Genomic DNA, 18,148 nt, shown 5'->3' on the forward strand with positions numbered 1-18,148 from the left:
AATATACATTTTTGTCAAATGAAAGTGGAACATTCTCCAGGATTGACCATGTTTAGTTCACAAACCAAGTCTTAATAAATTTAAAAGCCTGAAATTATATAAAGTATCTATTCTAATAAGAAATGGAAATAGAAAAGAATAAAGAAGGAACACTGTAAAATTCACAAATATGTGAAAATTCAACAACACAGTCTTAAACAACCATGGATTAAAGGGGAAATCACAAGAGAAAGTAGAAAATATCCTGAGACAAATAACAATTTAAACACACAACATACAAAAACATATGGAATACAGTAAAAGGAGGGCTAAAATGATATCTATAAGTCTAAATAATTACACTGATAAAAATATCAAATCAACAATTCAACTTTACATCATCAGGAATTAGGAAAAGAAGAAAAAATTGACTCAAAAATAGCAGAAGGAAAAAATAAAGATAAGAGCAGAGAAAAATAAAACAGAAGAACAATACAGAAAATCAATGAGTGAAGAATAGATTCTTTGGAATAATAATCAAAATTGACAAACCTTTTCTAGATTTATTGAAAATGAAAGAGAGAAGACTCAAGTGAGTCAAATCAGAAATGAAAGTGGGAACATCACTATGGATTTGACAGAAATAACAAGAATTATGAAAAATATTATAAATAATTTCATACCAAAAATTAGATAATATAGATGGAATGAGAAAAATTCTAGAAATACAGCACAAAGACCAAATCATGAAAACCTCTCAGCAAAGAAATAACCAAGACCAGATGACTTCACTAGTGAGTTCTGTTAATCATTTTAAAAAGAATTAACACCTGTCCTTCTCAAAATTTTGCAAAACATTGAAGAGCAGTGTATTAGTCTATTTTGTGTGTCTGTAGAGGAGTATCTGAGGCTGGGTAATTGATAAAGAAAGAAGGTTTATTTTGGCTCACAGACTGTGAAAGAAGCATAGTGCCAGTATTTGCTTCTGGTGAGGACCCCAAGAACCTTATAATCATGGTGGAAGAGGAAGGAGGAGCAGACATGTCACATGGTGAGAGGAGTAAGAGAGAAGGGAGGAGTTGCCAAGCTCTTTAAACAGCTTCCACATAAACTAAGAGAGTGAGAAATCACTCACTACCACAAGGAGGGCACCAAGCCATCCATGAAGGATCCACCCCCTTGACCAAAACACCTCAAATCAGGCCCTACATGCAACATTGGGGATTACATCTCAACATGAGATTTGGAGGGGGCAAATATCTAAATTGTATTAAGGAAGGAACACTTTTTAACTCATTCTATGCAGCCAGCATTACAATAAGGTTATACAATGACACTACAGGGAAAAACACCTACAAACTAATATCCCTTATCAGTATGGATTAAAAAATTCTCATCAAAATACTGACAAAATGCATCCAAAAGCTCATTAATAGAATTATACACCATGACCAAATGGGATATTTTTTGGAAATATAGGATGTTTCAACACATGAAAGGAAAACAATATAATATAAGACAATAACAGAAAGAAGGAAAGATGCCCACATTATCATTTCAATAGGTGCAGAAAAAGCATTTGATAAAATTCAAGCTCTCTTCATGATTAAAACAAAACAAAACAAAACAAAACAGTCAATGAACTAGAAATAGAAGGACACTACTTCAGTGTAGTGAAGGACATAAGTTAAAAGCCCACAGCTAAAGTCATACTCAATGGTCAAAGACTGAAAGCTCCTCCTCTAAGATAAGGAATAAGTCAAGGATGGCTGCTCTCACTACTTCTATTCCTTATGATACTGAAAGTCCTAGCTAGAGCAATTAGACAAGAAAAAAATAAAAGCCATTCAAATTGGAAAGGAATAAGTAAAATGATCCCAATTTTCAGATAATATGATTTTTCCCACTTTTATTTTAGAATCAGGAAGTGCAAAAGTATATATCAGTATACCTTGTTATAAAGGTATACTGCATTATGATGAGGTTTAGAGTACTAATGAATCTGTCACCCAGGTATTGAGCATAGTACCCAAGAGGTCATTTTCTAATTCTCTCCCCTCTCCGCCCGCTGGGTATCTACATGCAAAAGAATGAAACTGAACCCCAGTTATCCCAGCACCATTTATTGAATAGGGAGTCCTTTCCCCATTGCTTATTATTTATAGACGTTCTCAAAGATCAGATGATTGTAAATGTGTAGCTTTATTTCTGGGTTCTCAATTCTGTTCCATTCTCTGTGTATCTGCTTTAGCACCAGTACCATGCTGTTTTGGTACTGCAGCCTTGTAGTACAGTTTGAAGTTAGATAATGGGATGACTTTGGCTTTGTACTTTTTGCTTAAAATTGCTTTGGCTATAGGGATCTTTTTTTAAAAATCCATGTGAATTTTAGTATAGTTTTTCCTAATTCTGTAAAAAAAAAAAACGTTGGTAGTTTGATGGGAATAGCATTGAATCTGTAAATTTATTTGGCTGTATAGCCATTTTAATAATATTGATTCTTCCTATCTGTGAGCATGCAATGTTTTACCATTTATTTGTGTCATCCCTGATTTCTTTCAGCAGTGTTTTGCAGTTTTCCTTGTAGAAATCTTTTACCTCCTTGTTTAGCTGTATTCCTAGGTAATTTTTGTGGCTGTTGTAAATGGGATTGCAGTTTTATCTCTCAGCTTGAATGCTATTAGCATATAGAAATGCTAAATTTTTATACATTAATTTTGTAACCTGAAACTTTACTGAAGTCATTTATCAGTTCTAAGAGCGTTTTGTCAGGGTGTTCAGAATTTTCTGGGTATAAAATCACATTGTCAGTAATGAGAGGTAGTTTGACTTCTAATTTTCCCATTTTGACACCTTTTATGTATTTCTCTTGCCTTATGGCTCCTGCTAAGCCTTTCAGTACTATTTGAAAAGGAGTGGTGAGAGTGGGCATTGTTGTCTCTTTCCAGTTCTCAAGAGAAATGGTTCCAGGTTTTGTCCTTTCAGTATGATGTTGCCTGTGGGTTTGTCATGGATGGCTCTTTTTATTTTGTAGTACAGTCCTTCAATGCATAGTTTCTTGAGAGTTTTTAACATGCACGGATGTTGGATTTTATTGAACGCTTTTGCTGCATCTATTGAGATGAGCATATGGTTTTTGTTTTAATTGTTTATTTGTGAATCACATTTGTTGATTTGCATATGTTGAACTAACCTTGCTTTCCATGAATAAAGACTATTCGACCATAGTGAATTAAATTTTGATGAGTTCCTAGATTCAGTTTGCAAGTATTTTGTTCAGGATTTTTGCATCTATGTTCATCAACAATATTGGCCTGAAGTTTTTGTTGTTCTTCTTGTTGTTGTGTCTCTGCCAAACTTTGCTAACACTTTTTTGGAATAGTTTTAGTATAATTGGCACCAGCTCTTATTTGTATGTCTGGTAGAATTTCACTGTGAGTCCCTCTGACTCAGGGCTTTTTTGGTTAGTTGGCTGGGTTTTTTTAATTTTTAACTGATTTCATTTTGGAACTCATTACTGGTCTGTTGAGCAATTCAGTTTCTTCCTGGTTCTACCTTGGGAAGTTGCGTGCTTCCAGGAGATTATCCATTTCTTCTAAATTTTCTGAATTGTGTGCATAGTGCTGTTCATATAGCTGATTTTTTTTTTCAGATGGCGTATCACCCTGTCACCCATGCTGGAGTGCAGTGGCACGATCTTGGCTTACTGAAACCTCCATCTCCTGGGTTCAAGTGATTCTCCTGCCTCAGCCTTTTGAGTAGTTGTGACTACAAGCATGTGCCACCATGCCCAGCTATTTTTTTTTTTTTTTGTATTTTTAATAGAGGCAGGTTTTCACCATGTTGGCCAGGCAGGTCTTGAACTCCAGACCTCAAGGGATCTGCCTGCACTGGCCTCCCAAAGTGCTGAAATTATAGGCATAAGTCATTGTGCCCTGTCAGTCCCTGATGAATTTTTGTATTTCTGTGGGATCAGTTATAATGTATTGTCATTTCTGATTGTGCTTATTTGAATCTTCTATTTTCTTTGTTAATCTAGTTAGCTGCCTATCACTCCACTTCATTATTTTGAAGAATGAACTTTTTGTTTCATTTCTCTTATTTATGGATTTTTGCATCTCAGTTTTACCAAGTTCTGCTGATTTGGGTTATTTATTTTCTTCTTCCAGCTTTGAGGTTGGTTTGTTCTTCCTTTTTGCTTTCTCTAGCTATGATGTTAGAGTTTTCATTTTAAATATTTTTAAAGTGTTGATGCATAATAGGTGTTTAGCACTATAAATGTTCCTCCCCGCATTATTTTAATTGGATCCCAAAGATCTTGGTATGTTTTGTCTCCATTTTTATTAATTTCAAGGATTTTTTTTTAATTTCTGCTCTAATTTCATTGTTTATCCAAAAGTCATTCAGGAGCATGTCCTTTAACTTTAATGTAATTGTGTTGTTTTGTGAGATCTTTTTGATACTGATTTTTATTTCACCATTCTGACAGTATGCTTGGTATGATTTTGATTTTTTTAATTTATTGAGACTTAATTTATGGCTGAGAATGTGGTCAATCTTAGAGTAGGGTCTGTGTGCAGATAAGAATAATGTATGTTCTGTTGGTGTTAGTTGGAGGAGATAAACCAGGGATGAAAACTGTTAGAATTAATAAATGGACTACATTTTTGTGTCTCCCTCTACCCCTACAAATCGTATTTGAGGCCCTAACTGCCAGTGTGGCTATATTTGGAGTAAGAAAGTAATTAAAGTTAAATGAGTTCAAAAATTGGGGCTCCGATCTGATAGAATTAGTGTCCTTATAAGAAGAGACACTGGAGAGCTCACTCTTCCTGCATAATCACTGAGGAAAGGCCATGTGATGATATAATGAGAAGGCAGCTGTTTTCAAGCCAGAAAGAGAGGCCTCAGGAGAAACCAAATCAACTGGAATTTTTTCTTGCAATTGGAACCTCCAGAACTATGAGAAAAGAAATTTCTGTTATGTAAGCCACCCAAACTGCAGTATTTTGTTATGGAAACCTGACCTTATTAATGCAAACAAATTCAGCACATTTGCAGAATACAATACAAAATGCCAAAACCCATTATGTTTCTATACACCAACAATGAAAAATCCGACAAGGAAATAAATGAAACAATTATATTTACAATAGTATCAAATTAATAAAATATCTAGGTGTCCGCTTAAACAATATGCTTAAGAGGTCAGTGCTACAGAAAATGATGTGTATGTTCAATGCAATTCCTATCAAAGTCCCAAAAAAAATTGTGTAGGAATGGAAAAATCCATCCTAAAATTCCTATGGAATCTAAATAGACATCAAATAGCCAACATAATCTTGAGAATCAATATAGCTAGAATTTTCACATTATCTGAATTCCAAAGTTATTACAAAGCTACAGTGATTGAACTAGCGTGGTGCTGGCATAAAAATAGTCACATCAACTAGTGGAATAGAATAGAGAAAATATGATTGGCAATAGCTAAACTAGATAGTACCTCTGTGAGAAAGGGAGAAGGTATTATCTCCAAATGAAAGGTCAGTTTTAGCTTTCACTTACCCCCTCACTGGGCACCACTGGACAATGAAAATTGTCACAACTGTATGTGGCAGACCTCTCAGAGGATCAAGGAACCATCTACCTCTGGATTTCTTGTTATATAAGAAAAATTAAATCCCTAATAATTACCACTTTTTGGAGTTTTCTATTATTCATGGGTAAATTCAGTTCTTAACTGATACAACTATGGAAAGGGTTCTTTGAGGAGGGACATCATTGCCACGGCAAAAAAGAGTCCATATCTTTTTCTATGCACTTGGAAGAATGGATTTTCCTGAGAAATGTGAAAATTGGAGGAAGTAATTTTTAGGCCTAGTTGTTGAAAAAGTAAAATAAGATATTTATTTCTTAGGAATTTACATCTCTCTAGGATGCCTAGCAAATTAAAAAAAAAAACAATATTTGTGGAGTTATGAGCTCTGATAATGGGTCCAACAGATATTTGAAACTAGGCATGAAGACTGAGAGTTTGCACAGGGCAAAAATTTGTGTTCCTCTTATCCTACCAATCCTTCCTGGCACATGGCTTGACATACACAAACCAGAGAATATACACAGGTTGTAACTTATACACACTGGTTGTAGCTTTTCTATGCTTTACATCCTGCACCTCTCTCCTGCTCTCCCAACATCCATCACCTAGAAAGAAGTCCAAGTTCCTGGTACAGACTGGATCATGGAGCCCTGAGAGTTTATTAATTATTAAGAACAATTTCCTACAGACTGTCCCAAAGGGAGTAGAATAAGTCAAGATGAGGATGAGGGTTGGGTTGATTCAAAAGTCAATATTCCAAATAAGCTAAAATCAAAGCAAACCGCTATCTCAAACCATTTATCCCAAGGGGCCGGTCCAAGTCAACAAATATATAGACCATGTGCTGTCACTCACAACCCCCCAGCCCTCATTTATGTCTTCTCCCTCTTTTTGATGGGATTGTTTGGTTTTTATCTTGTAAATTTGTTTAAGTTATTTGTAGATTCTGGATATTAGACCTTTGACAGATGGATAGATTGCAAAAATTTTCTCCCATTCGCTAGGTTGTCTGTTCACTCTGATGATAGTTTCTTTTGCTGTGAAGAAGCTCAAGTTTAATTAGATCCCATTTGTTAATTTTGGCTTTTGTTTTCATTGCTTTTGGGGGAGAATAGGTGAAATTTAATGACTGATTAGATACTGAGAAAGAGGGTATCGAGGGGAGAAGAAGTTAGAAATTCTGCCCAGATTTCTGATTTGGACAACTTGATAGAAATGTGTTTTACACAAAAATCAATGATCATCTATTGAAAATTAACTTCTTATATGTGACTGATGAGTTAACTAGACATGTGGTGATTTGTAAACAGACAGATTCAACATGCTAGAGGCAACAAGATGGGGTGAAGAGACATGGAACTAGGAGTCAGGGAACAAGGATAATTTCCCAGCTATGCCACACATGTTCTAGTTGCCCTTGGGACAGATCCTGACACCTCCTAGGGCCTCCCTTTCTCTCTTGTAAATAAAAATGTCCACTGAAAGAAAAAAGATAAAAGCAAAAGGATTAAAAATGAAGTGCTGAAGTAAAGCCTGCAGAAATCCACTGAGCCAAAGAGAATAGATGTAAGGGCCTTGTGGAAAGTAACTGAGGCTTAGAGATGGAAAAGGTGGAAGCTGTTAAGGTTTGCTGGCCCAGTCTAGATAGGAGTCCCTCAACAGTGCCATTTCACAAGAACATTCTGAAGTCTAGGTCCTTGGAGATTGCAGCACTGGGAAATCAAGTAAGGAAGCTGTGATATTGGGGATATAGAGAGAAGCAAGGAAGCACAAGAAGAGAATTACAGGTTTCTAGCCTATGTCTGGCTCACCTTCTGAAAATTAAGGCATCCCATCCCTGCCTCTAGCCTGTCTTCACTGGATTCTGACCCATGCCAAAATTTTCCCTTATTTCCTCAAACTTCTCTGAACCAAACCATGCTCTCTTAGACCCTTGCTGCAAGATTGTTTTATATATTTTTTTCTTTCTTCCAGTTTCTTTGGGGTTTATTGATGTTGATTTCCCACTGTGTTTTCAAGCTCGAAGGCTAACTCTGCAAAATAGGATCTGCTCATCGTTTGGAGAGGGATACTTCCCCAAAGAGACTTTAGTTCTCATGGCTAACCTTGGAACAACCCTTTTTTATGAGACCACAGTTATTTGGAGGCCCCCAAGAAGTATCCAAGTTTTTTTCAGTGTCAAAGAAGCTCCCTAAAGGCAGAACACTACTTTTTTTTTATGCTACAAACCATCCTTCACAGATGAGTAACACTTGGTTCCAAGATTAGGTACATGTTTTTGTTCTACTTCCCTAGGGTGAACATCCTACCCTCCTGGAGCAATTTTTGTCCATTTGCCTAAATTGGCTCATTTGTTGTCCTCTTTTGTTGTTTCAGAGTCTGAAGTTTATAATCAGGTACATCGTTGTCTTCACTGCATTTCTCAAGACATCTTGAACCCTAGTTTAAAAAATTGTCCTGGTCTTGGGCTCTACCTGCTCAAAATTTCAGAGCCGGATATGTATGTTAATCCCTCTGCAATAATAATAACACATGTGTAAACAGAGCAGTAAATCTCATAAAGCATGCCTGCCTACGATTTATTTTAATCCTGCCCTGTGAAATAATAGGTGGATCAGATGTTATTATCCTCATTTTCGAAAGGAAAAAACTGTGCTCCAGAGAGGGGTTGTGACTTGTGTAAGGGCACATTGATGGACTACGTAATTCTTAGTCTAATGTTCTTTTGCTCTGCAATGGGCCTCTGGATAAGAGTAGCTTATATCCACAGTGGGATCAGTCTTCTCCTGGCAAGTCCTTTTTTCCAGGGCCAAGGAGCTGGCAGCCTTAGAGTCCATCTGGTCTTCAGTGGGTGAAGCTTTCAGTGATTGGCGGTAAGCCGTACCCCACAGTCCACTCCATTAGGAATGTCCTGTTTGAACTGCTGGAGGCACGGAAAGCACTGGGATATGTAAGTATGCAGCGGAAATCTGCTTTGCATTTGCACTTTGCAGACTACAAACCACAAAGCACTGGTTTGTGGATCAAGAAGCCTGAGAATGTTTCAGCAAGCTTACAATCCAAGGAAAGGGCAGAATTTCCAGTGCCGGATTATTGGAAGAAAGGGAAGAGTCATTTAAAAGAGAAACAAAAGAGATGGAAGCAAGTGGGAAGGTTGAAACCCATTTTGTACCATTTGTTAGATAAAGGAACACTGAGACTCAGAAAGATAATAGGATCTAGCTGAGGTTCTACTACCAATGCCTGACAGTGGAAAGATTCAAATTCACTTTGTGCGCTCCCAGAACTGGTACACTCTCCACTGTATCACATTACCATGCTAGGTGCCCTCAAAGGAAGGTTTCCTCGTCTGGTTCACTTTCTTTCTTCCTTTCAGTCAAGGTCTACACAGTTCAGCTTTCACATCTCCAAGAAAGACATGGTGAGGGTGAGGCAGAGCACAGTGGTAAAATGACTTTGGTTTGCCTGCATGTATATTGAGAGAAGATGAGGGATCCTTCTTCCAGCATGCTCAGAAGGGAAGCAGTTTCTGCTGGCTTTCAGCTGGCTTGCTTTATATTACTTTTAAATTATTTAATACTTTATAGTAGATGATTGATAACACACCTGACTCAGATGCCCATAGGAGGATTTTTCCAATAACTTGGCTTTCTAATAAAGAACAGTCTAGCCTTGGCAAGTTCATTACTTGAAACCTAAGCTAGAGAGCCTCATAACTGTTTTCAGCTAAACATCTGGAGGAGAGTGTTCTGTCTGGGTTTAGACCTTGAGTGGACCTCCCATTTGCTTGGGTGGTTATTGAAGTCTCTGTTGCCTCTGAGTAGGATAAGATGTTCATTCTTCAAGTGCAGGGCTATGGTAAAGATTAAGGTGAGTTCATATTGGATGTGCAATGTGATATAAATCTCTAGCCTGTTCCTTTGAACTAGTGAGCATAGACATACCAGGTGGCTTCTGTCTTCTTTCGAATAAGTTTATACTTAGTTGTTTGACTAAACATGGTAGTAAGAAAGATTAGTGGGCTAGAAGTCAAAACATCAAAATTCTAATCTTAGCCAAGTCTCTTCTTTCTTGGCCTTGGTTTCCACATTATAACATGAAGAGGTGAATTAACTGGTATTTAGGGGCCTTTCTATTTCTCACAGACTTATTTGGACACCCACTGTATCCTTCTAAAGATTTAAGTATTTTTTAAACACTACATTTTTTTAAAACTACAGAGCATTACATGTTCACTGTAGAGTAACAAGAAAATTGAAACAACAAAATAAAAATAAAATGAAATAATTCAATTTCTAGGGATAACTATGTTAAAATTCGCCTATCTGTTCTTCTGAACATTTTATGTGCATTTATTTACAGTTATATATTGTGTTTGAGTTTTTATTTCAAAAAATGTAATCATATTATACATGCTATTTTTTAACTTGCTTGTTTCGTTTTATAAAAGAACATAAATACTGTGCAAAGGTGGAAAATATTTGCCACTTTCTTCATGCCGTTGGTTTAACACACAAGAAGATATCTTTCATCGCTTTTTTCACAATCTCACTAATTCCATATTTTCTCCTTCCCGTGAGAGGAATTGTTAATTCAGAGAAACATAAGGCACCATATATACTGGTGTATAAGTTTGTTATACTTAAAAAACAGGATCTCTCTTTTCACTTTTACTTCACTACCTACACCTAGGCACTTATGTCTTTTCTCTACATCTAAAAAACCCTCTAAATTTGCATGTACATACTCTACATTAAAAAAATAAAACTCTCAAAACTCAACAGTAAAATGTTGACTTCTAGCATAACAGTGGGAGGAAATTCGCTGACCACTTAAACTGGTGAAAATTATTATTTTTTTAAAACATGTAAAAATTTAGGAAATGGTCCAAAGGACAAAGAGCAAATGGAGAAACATCTATTTTATACAATCTACAAAAATTTAGTTAAAAAAGGGAAGGGCAGTGGTATTTAAACCAAGACTGCTTTCTCCCATCCTGCTTCCAGCTTAGCAAGGTGAAGACTCAACTCTGAACTACAGCAGTCAAGAACACAGGACTTCTTCTTTCCACAGCTCCCAGTAGGAAGCCTTTCTACCCAGGAAGAGCAGGATTTCAGCATTTCTCACATTGCCCCCCAGATGCTACAACCAGTAGATGTTATAGTGAAAGGAATTGAGAGGAGAATCATAGATCTAATAAAGATACAGCCTAAACTATAGATTGAGCTTTGAGGAGAGAACTAAGGGATAAGATAGCTGAGAGGCACTTTACTGAGATCAGAACAAATAGGAAACACTGATGACGGTTCCATAAAATGAGCCAAAGTGTGATTAGATTCATTTGTAGAGTATTTTTATAACGCAGGCATTGTTGTAAATAAATGATGGAGCAACAGGGCAGCAATTAGTGGAGCATAACAGTTGGTTATGTTCAGAGAAGAGTGGAAGAGAGCCCTACCACCTTCAAGTGGCTGCGTCATACCCAAACATGCATCTTTCTGAGAATCAACATCAGAGAAAACTCCCTGTGGAGGATTCATGAAAAGTAGAATTCACGAAAATAACTCAACCAGTCACTAAATAAATAAACAAGTAAATAATAAGAACAAGCCCAAGGAGTGGGTGTACCAGCATCAAAAATGCTACAATATATTATCTAAGATATCTAGTTCTCCCCAGAAAATTACAACAAAAGCAAAGAAACAGAAAAGTATGACCCACGCAGCAGAAAAAAACAAGCAGAGCCTGTAAGAGTGACCAGATGTCAGATTTGAGAGGAAAAGATTGTAAAGTAGTCATTATGAATATGTTCACAGAACTGAAGGAAAGCTCAATTTAAAAAGTAAAAGCTCATCATCACTGATCATTAGAGAAATGCAAATCAAAACCACACTGAGATATCATCTCATGCCAGTTAGAATGGCAATCATTTAAAAATTTGGAGACAACAGATGCTGGAGAGGATGTGGAGAAATAGGAACACTCTTACACTGTTGGTGGGAGCGTAAATTAGTTCAACCATTGTGGAAGACAGTGTGATGATTTCTCAAGAATCTAGAAATAGAAATTCCATTTGACCCAGCAATCTCACTATTGGGTATATACCCAAAGAACTATAAATCTTACTACTATAAAGATACATGCACACGTATATTCATTGCAGCCCTGTGTACAATAGCAAAGACCTGGAACCAACCCAAATGCTCATCAATGATAGACTGGACAAAGAAAATGTGGTACATATACACCATGGAATACTACACAACCATACAAAATGATGAGTTCGTGTCCTTTGTAGGGACTTGGATGAATCTGGAAACCATCATTCTCAGCAAACTGACTCAAGAACAGAAAGCCAAGCACGGTATGTTCTCACTCATAGGTGGGTGTTGAACAACGAGAACATGTGGACGCAGGGAGAGGAGCATCACACACAGGGGACAGTTGGAGGGGGAAGGGGAGAGACAATAGTGGGTGGGGAGGGAGGGGATGGTGGGGAGGGATAACATGGGGGAGAAATGCCAGATATAGTATGCACCAAAAGGAAAATAAATTTAAAAAACAACAACAACAAAACAAACAAACAAAAAGTAAAAGTGGGTATGATGACATTGATCAAAAAGATAATACGAATAAATAGAAATTATTAAAAAGAATCAATAGAAATTATTGACTTGAAATGTACAGTAGCTGAAGTAAAATACTCATTAGAGTGGCTCAATAGTAGATTTGAACTGGCAGAAAAAAAAAATAATTACCAAACTTGGAGTTAAATCCATAGAGGGTACATAGGACAAAGAACAGAGAGAAAAAATAATGAAGAAAAACCAACAGAGCCTCAGAGAAACGTGGGACACCATTGAGTATACCAGCATGTACATAATAAGAGTACCAAAAGAAGAGGATAGAAAAAAGAAATATATTGAAACAAATAATGCTGAAAACTTCTGCAATTTATTCAGGAAGCTGAATAACCTCCAAATAGAAAAATTCAAAGAGAGTCACAAATAGATATATCATCATAAAAATGCTGAAAATAAAAAAGCAGAAGAAAATCCAGAAAGTAGCAAGAGAAAAATGACATACTACTTATAAGGAAACTCCGGTAAGATTCTCAGAAGAAACAATGGAGGCCAGAAGGCAGTCAGATAACCTATTCAAAGTGCTCAATGAAAAACACTACCAAAAATTTTATATCCAGCAAAAATATTTTAAAAGTTAAGACAAAATAAAGACTTTCAAGAAAAGAACTGAGAGTTAATTGCTAGTAGACCTACTGCTATGATGTGAATGTTTGTGTTTTCCCAAATTTATATTTTGGAATCTTAACCAGGTGATAGTATTAGGATATGGGCCTTTGGGAGGTAATTGGGTCATAAATGGGATTGGTGTCCTTATAGAATAGGCCCAAGGGAGCTTGTTCTTTCCTTGCACCATTTGAGAAGGCACTGCCTATCAGAAAGTAGGTCCTCACTGGACACTGAATCTGCTGCTATTTTGCTCTTGGACATCCCAGTCTCCAGAACTGTGATAAATGAATTTATGTTGTTCATAAGCTATCCAGTCTATATTTTGTTATAGCATGCTGAAAGGGCTAAGATATAAGAAATACTAAAAAGTATTACTCAGGTTGAAAGTGGGTGACCCCAGATGATAATTTAAATACAAATGAACAAAAAGAGGTGCCCATTAAGGTACTTATGTAATTATAGCAGACCCTATTAATATATATATTTAATTCATTTTCTCTCTTAACTGTTTAAAAAGCAATTATATAAAATTTTATATATATATATATATATATATATATATATATATATATAAAGCATTGCTGGGTTTGTATCATATAAAAAGTAATAGATATAATATATTTACCAATAGCACAAAATAAATGGGTGGGAGCAAAGCTGTAAGTGGCTAAGGAAAGAGTAAAAGATGGGAAATCAATAATTATAACTATGTATTGTTGGCTTTGTAACATCAATAGTGGAAATATGTGTACCTAAAATACCATAAAAAGGGAAAAGAAATATAGCTATACAGGGGTAACATTTCTATATATTGTGGAATTAAGTTACTGTAAATCTAAACATGATTCTATTAAGTTACAATATATGGTAAACCTTAGTAGCACCACTAAAAAAAAACAAAAAACAAAACTAAAAATCACAAAAAAAAAAAACCAACTCATTAATGAGATTAAAATGCTGCATTAGGAAATATCCACACAATGCAAAATAAATCATTAGAGGAGGAATGGAGGAACAAAAAACAGTATGAGACATATGTGAAATAAAAAGTAAAATTTAGAATGTGAATGAAAAATTTAAATGATAACATTAAATATAAGTGAATTAAACAATCCAGTCAAAAGACAGAGATTGTCAGACTGGATTTAAAAATATATATGATGCAAGCAGAGGCAGAGAAAAATGGCCTAATAGCCATTATCTCCAACGACTATCTTCCCCACCAACGAATACCAAACTTAACAGCTAGCAGCAAAAGAATTTTCCTTCATAAGAACCAAAAATCCTGTGAGTAATCATATTACCTATTTTTAACATCATACTAAGAAAAGGATCAATGAAGATGGTAGCAAAGACACTCTCCCATACCCCAGCAGTGGCCACATGGCACAGAGAAAGAAGCTGTGTATTTGGAGCAGGGAGAGTGCAGTGATTGTGGGACTGGACATTGGAACTCAGTGCTATCTTGTCATAGCAAAAGCAACATGGGGCAGAACTCACACAGAGGCTATGCAGGGAGCATTTAGCTCAGCACTAGAAAGAAGAGAATCATCCATCCCAATAGGTAGAACATGATTTCCAGTAAGTCCTGCCACCATGAGCTAAAGTGTTCTGGGGTTAGAAATAAACTTGAAAGGCAGTCTAAAACACAAGGACTACAATCCTTGGTCAAGTCTTGGTGTTGTGCTGGGCTCAAAGTTAATGGACTCTGTGTACACACAACCTAGTGAGACACCAGCTAGGGCAGTCAAGAGAGTATTTGCATTACACCTCCCCCAATCTCAGTCAGCAGAGCTTGCAGCTCTAGGACAGACTCCTTCTGTTTGCTTTAGGAGAAGAAAGGGGAGAGTAAAGGAGACTTTGTCTTGCAACTTGGATAACAGCTCAATCACAGTAGAATGGAGCACCAGGCAGAGTCCTGAGGCCCTTCTTTCCAGGCCATAGATCCCAGATGACATTTCTGGACACATGGTGGGCCAGGATGGAACCCACTGCCTTGAAGGGAAGGACCCAGTGCTGGCGGGATTCATAGACTGTTGACTAAAGAGCCCTTGGGCCCTGAATAATCCGCAATGGTAGCCAGGCAATACTCACTTTGGGTGAGACTCAGAGTTGTCCTGGCTTCAGGTGTGACTCAGCACATAAGCAGCTGTGGTGGCTGTAGCTAGCCACCATGGTGGTGACTATCTCCTTTTGCTTGAAGAAAGATGAAGGAGGAGTAAAGGGAACTTTGTCTTGCAGTTTGAGTACTACCTCAGCTACAGTTGTATAAAGCAGCAGTCTCCTGGAGTCCCTGATTCTCGGCCTTAGCTCCCAGATGGTGTTTCTGGACCTCCCATGGGCCAGTGGGGAGTCAGTTGCTTTGAAGGGAGTGACCCATGCCTTGCAACATTCACCACAAGCTGGCTGATGAAAGAGCTTAGGCGTATAGTGAACATCAGTGGTAGGCAGTACTCATTATGGGCCTGAGGTGGTGATGCCCATAGAGACAGACTCTCTTGTTTAAGGAAAGTAGAGGGAAGCCTGGGAAGAACTTTGTCTTGTGGCTTGGATGCCATCTCAGCCACAGTAGAATAGAGCACAAGGTAGATTCCTAAGGTATCCAACTCCAGGCCCTGGCTCCCACACAGCGTTCTGGACCCACCCAGGGCTGAGGGAACTCACTGCCCTGAAGGGAAGAATAAAAGACCAGCTGGATTTACCACTTGCTGATTGTAGAGCCCTTGGGTCTTGAGTGAATATAGACAGTAACCAGGCAGTGATCACCATGGACTTTGGACAATATCCAGTGCTATGCTGGCTTTTGGTCTGACCCAGCATAGTCCTTGTGGTGGAGGCCACAGTGATACTTGTGTCACCCTTCCCCCAACTCCAAACAGCTCAGCACAGAGAGAGATAGACTCCGTTTGTTTGGGTGAAAGTAAAAAAAGAGAACAAGAGTTCCTCCTTGGTAATTAGGGAATTCTCCTAGATCTCACCCAAGACCACCAAGGCAGTGTTTCTCCGAGCCTGCAAGAGTCACGGCATTACTGGGTTTGTAGTGTTCACTAAAGCAAATAAGGCTGTAGTGACAAAAGACGGATCACAACACTCAAGTGCCTTTGAATATTTGGAAAGCCCTCACAAAAAGGATGAGTACAAACAAGCTCAGACTGCAAAGATGATAAGAAACACTCAACCCTTTAATGCTCAGTGATGAACAACTGCAAGCAACAAGAACACTCAAACATGACCTCACAAAACAAACTAAAGACAACAATGAACAATTCTGGAGACAGAGATGTATGACCTTTGAGACAGAGAATCCAAAATAGCTGTTTTGAGGAAACTCAGTGAAATTAAAGATAACACAGAGAATGAATTCCTAATCCTGTCAGATAAATTTAATAAAGAAATTGAAATATTTTAAAATCAAGAAAAAATATAGGAGCTGAAAAATGAAATTGACATACTGATGAATGTATTAGAGTCCCTTACCAGCAGAAATAAAAAGCAGAAGAAAGAATAAATGAGCTTGAAGACAGGCTATTTGAAAACACACAGTCTGGGGAGGCCCCAGGCAGGTCGGCGATGGAGCCCACAGTCATGGAGGAGCCGTGGGAGTGGGTGATGCAACTTCCAGGGCAGACTTCCCTCTGTCCTTGCCTCATGTCTCCCATTCCTGTTGCCTAGTACCGTACTGTCTTCCGTCTGCTACTCTTTTGACCCAGAGCATGCAGAGTGGGGTTGCTTAGGGGAAGCCGTAACGGCCCCCACCTCACGGCCCAGTGAGAGTGCCCATCGCACCGCATCGCCCCCAGGGCCGCCTCCTTGCCCATGGTGGCGGCCTCCATTCTCCCTCAAAGCACTCCCTGTTCTCACTCAAAGCACTCCCCTCAGCTCCATGAACGGAAGTCTAGCTCCATGAATGGAAATCTGACTCCACAGAGCACACTGGGGCCCAGCCCCTGAATCATGGTGCCCAGAAGACCTGGCTATGGCACCAGGTGCAAACCCATTAAACTGCTGGCTGTTTTCAAGTGGAAATCACAAAGATTGATGCCTACCTCTCTGAGGTAGATATTAAACCAAGCAAGTGTCCCTAGGAGAGTGAACAGAGAGGTGGTTGACTCAATGGTTCAGCATTTTAAAGTAACTATGTTTGGAGACCTTAGACAAGTTTTTGACGAAAAAAGAAGCCTTTACACCACCAATCCACTTCCTGTGGCAACTATAGGGGTAGATTTAGACTTTACCTGGGAAAGGTGGAAAAGATCGACTTTTTTTTTTTTTTTTTTTTTTTTTTTTTTAAGATCGACTTTTTAAGGTGTCAATCAAATTTGTCTCTCGGGTGTGTTGGCACCTACTGCATGAAGTACTGACAGGACGAACCTTCCCTGAGTCACTGGAATTAGACAAGCCAATCAGCACTAACCCTGTCCATGCCGTTAATCTGGTGCTGTGACATCTGCCCTCCACGCCTGTGGGGCGTTCCTTTTTCTCAGCTACAGAAGGATATGGCCACCCTCTGGGAGGGAGAAGGGAAGTATTGTTTGGATTCCATTAGTCTGTTCGGCCTGCCATGTGGAAAACGATGGTTAATAAAGCCCTCTGGCAGGAGTGTGAGGAAACGATAGAGGAGAAAAAAACTAATCCGAGAAGCCAATTGGGAGGCTTTACAATCAATAATTCAGATTTCAGTCTACATGTTACTTCCTTCAGAAGAAGTGTTTGACACCCTTCTCCCACCATCCAGCCATCCCCATGGCTGAGTTAGGTGTTTCTCTTCTGTATTCTCATAGCACAGTATAATTCCCCTATAATAGCATGTGTCACCCTGAATTATGACTGTTTATTGTTCTGTCTCTCCTATTACAATGAAAGCTCCATGGAGAGATTGTCATTTTATTCACCTGTGTACCCTCCATACCCAGCACAACTTTTGGTAATATTAAGCAAAGAATGAATACATAAATCCAAGCACATAGGAGGAAGAACATCCAAATGAGCCTGAAAAATCAGAGAAATATTTGTGGTAGTATGTGATATCTTAGCTGAGCTTTAACAAGTATAATGAAATCAAGAGTTTGGATTGAAAATGAGGTACTCCGGAATAAACAATTTCTGAGCTAAGATATTATAAAACTTTATTAAAAGATCTAAGAGAAAATTTAAATAAATGAAACGTATTAGCCTTATTGAGAAGACTCAATTTCATAGTATATCAGTTCTCCCCAAATTAATCTATAAATGCAGTTTTAATTAAAATTCCAATTGGGAACCAGGTAAGGTGGGCATGACAATATTTCCAGCACATTGGGAGGCCAAGGTGGGAGGATCA

The 18,148-nt window shown here is 38.0% G+C and overlaps 1 pseudogene; it reads left to right on the forward strand.

The window, feature by feature from the left end:
• The first annotated feature begins 16,782 nt into the window (after positions 1–16,782).
• LOC101040099 (protein argonaute-3 pseudogene) lies at positions 16,783–17,542 on the forward strand (annotated as a pseudogene).
• Positions 17,543–18,148: the final 606 nt, after the last annotated feature.

This window comes from Saimiri boliviensis, chromosome X (assembly GCF_048565385.1).
Source record: "Saimiri boliviensis isolate mSaiBol1 chromosome X, mSaiBol1.pri, whole genome shotgun sequence".
Taxonomy (NCBI): domain Eukaryota; kingdom Metazoa; phylum Chordata; class Mammalia; order Primates; family Cebidae; genus Saimiri; species Saimiri boliviensis.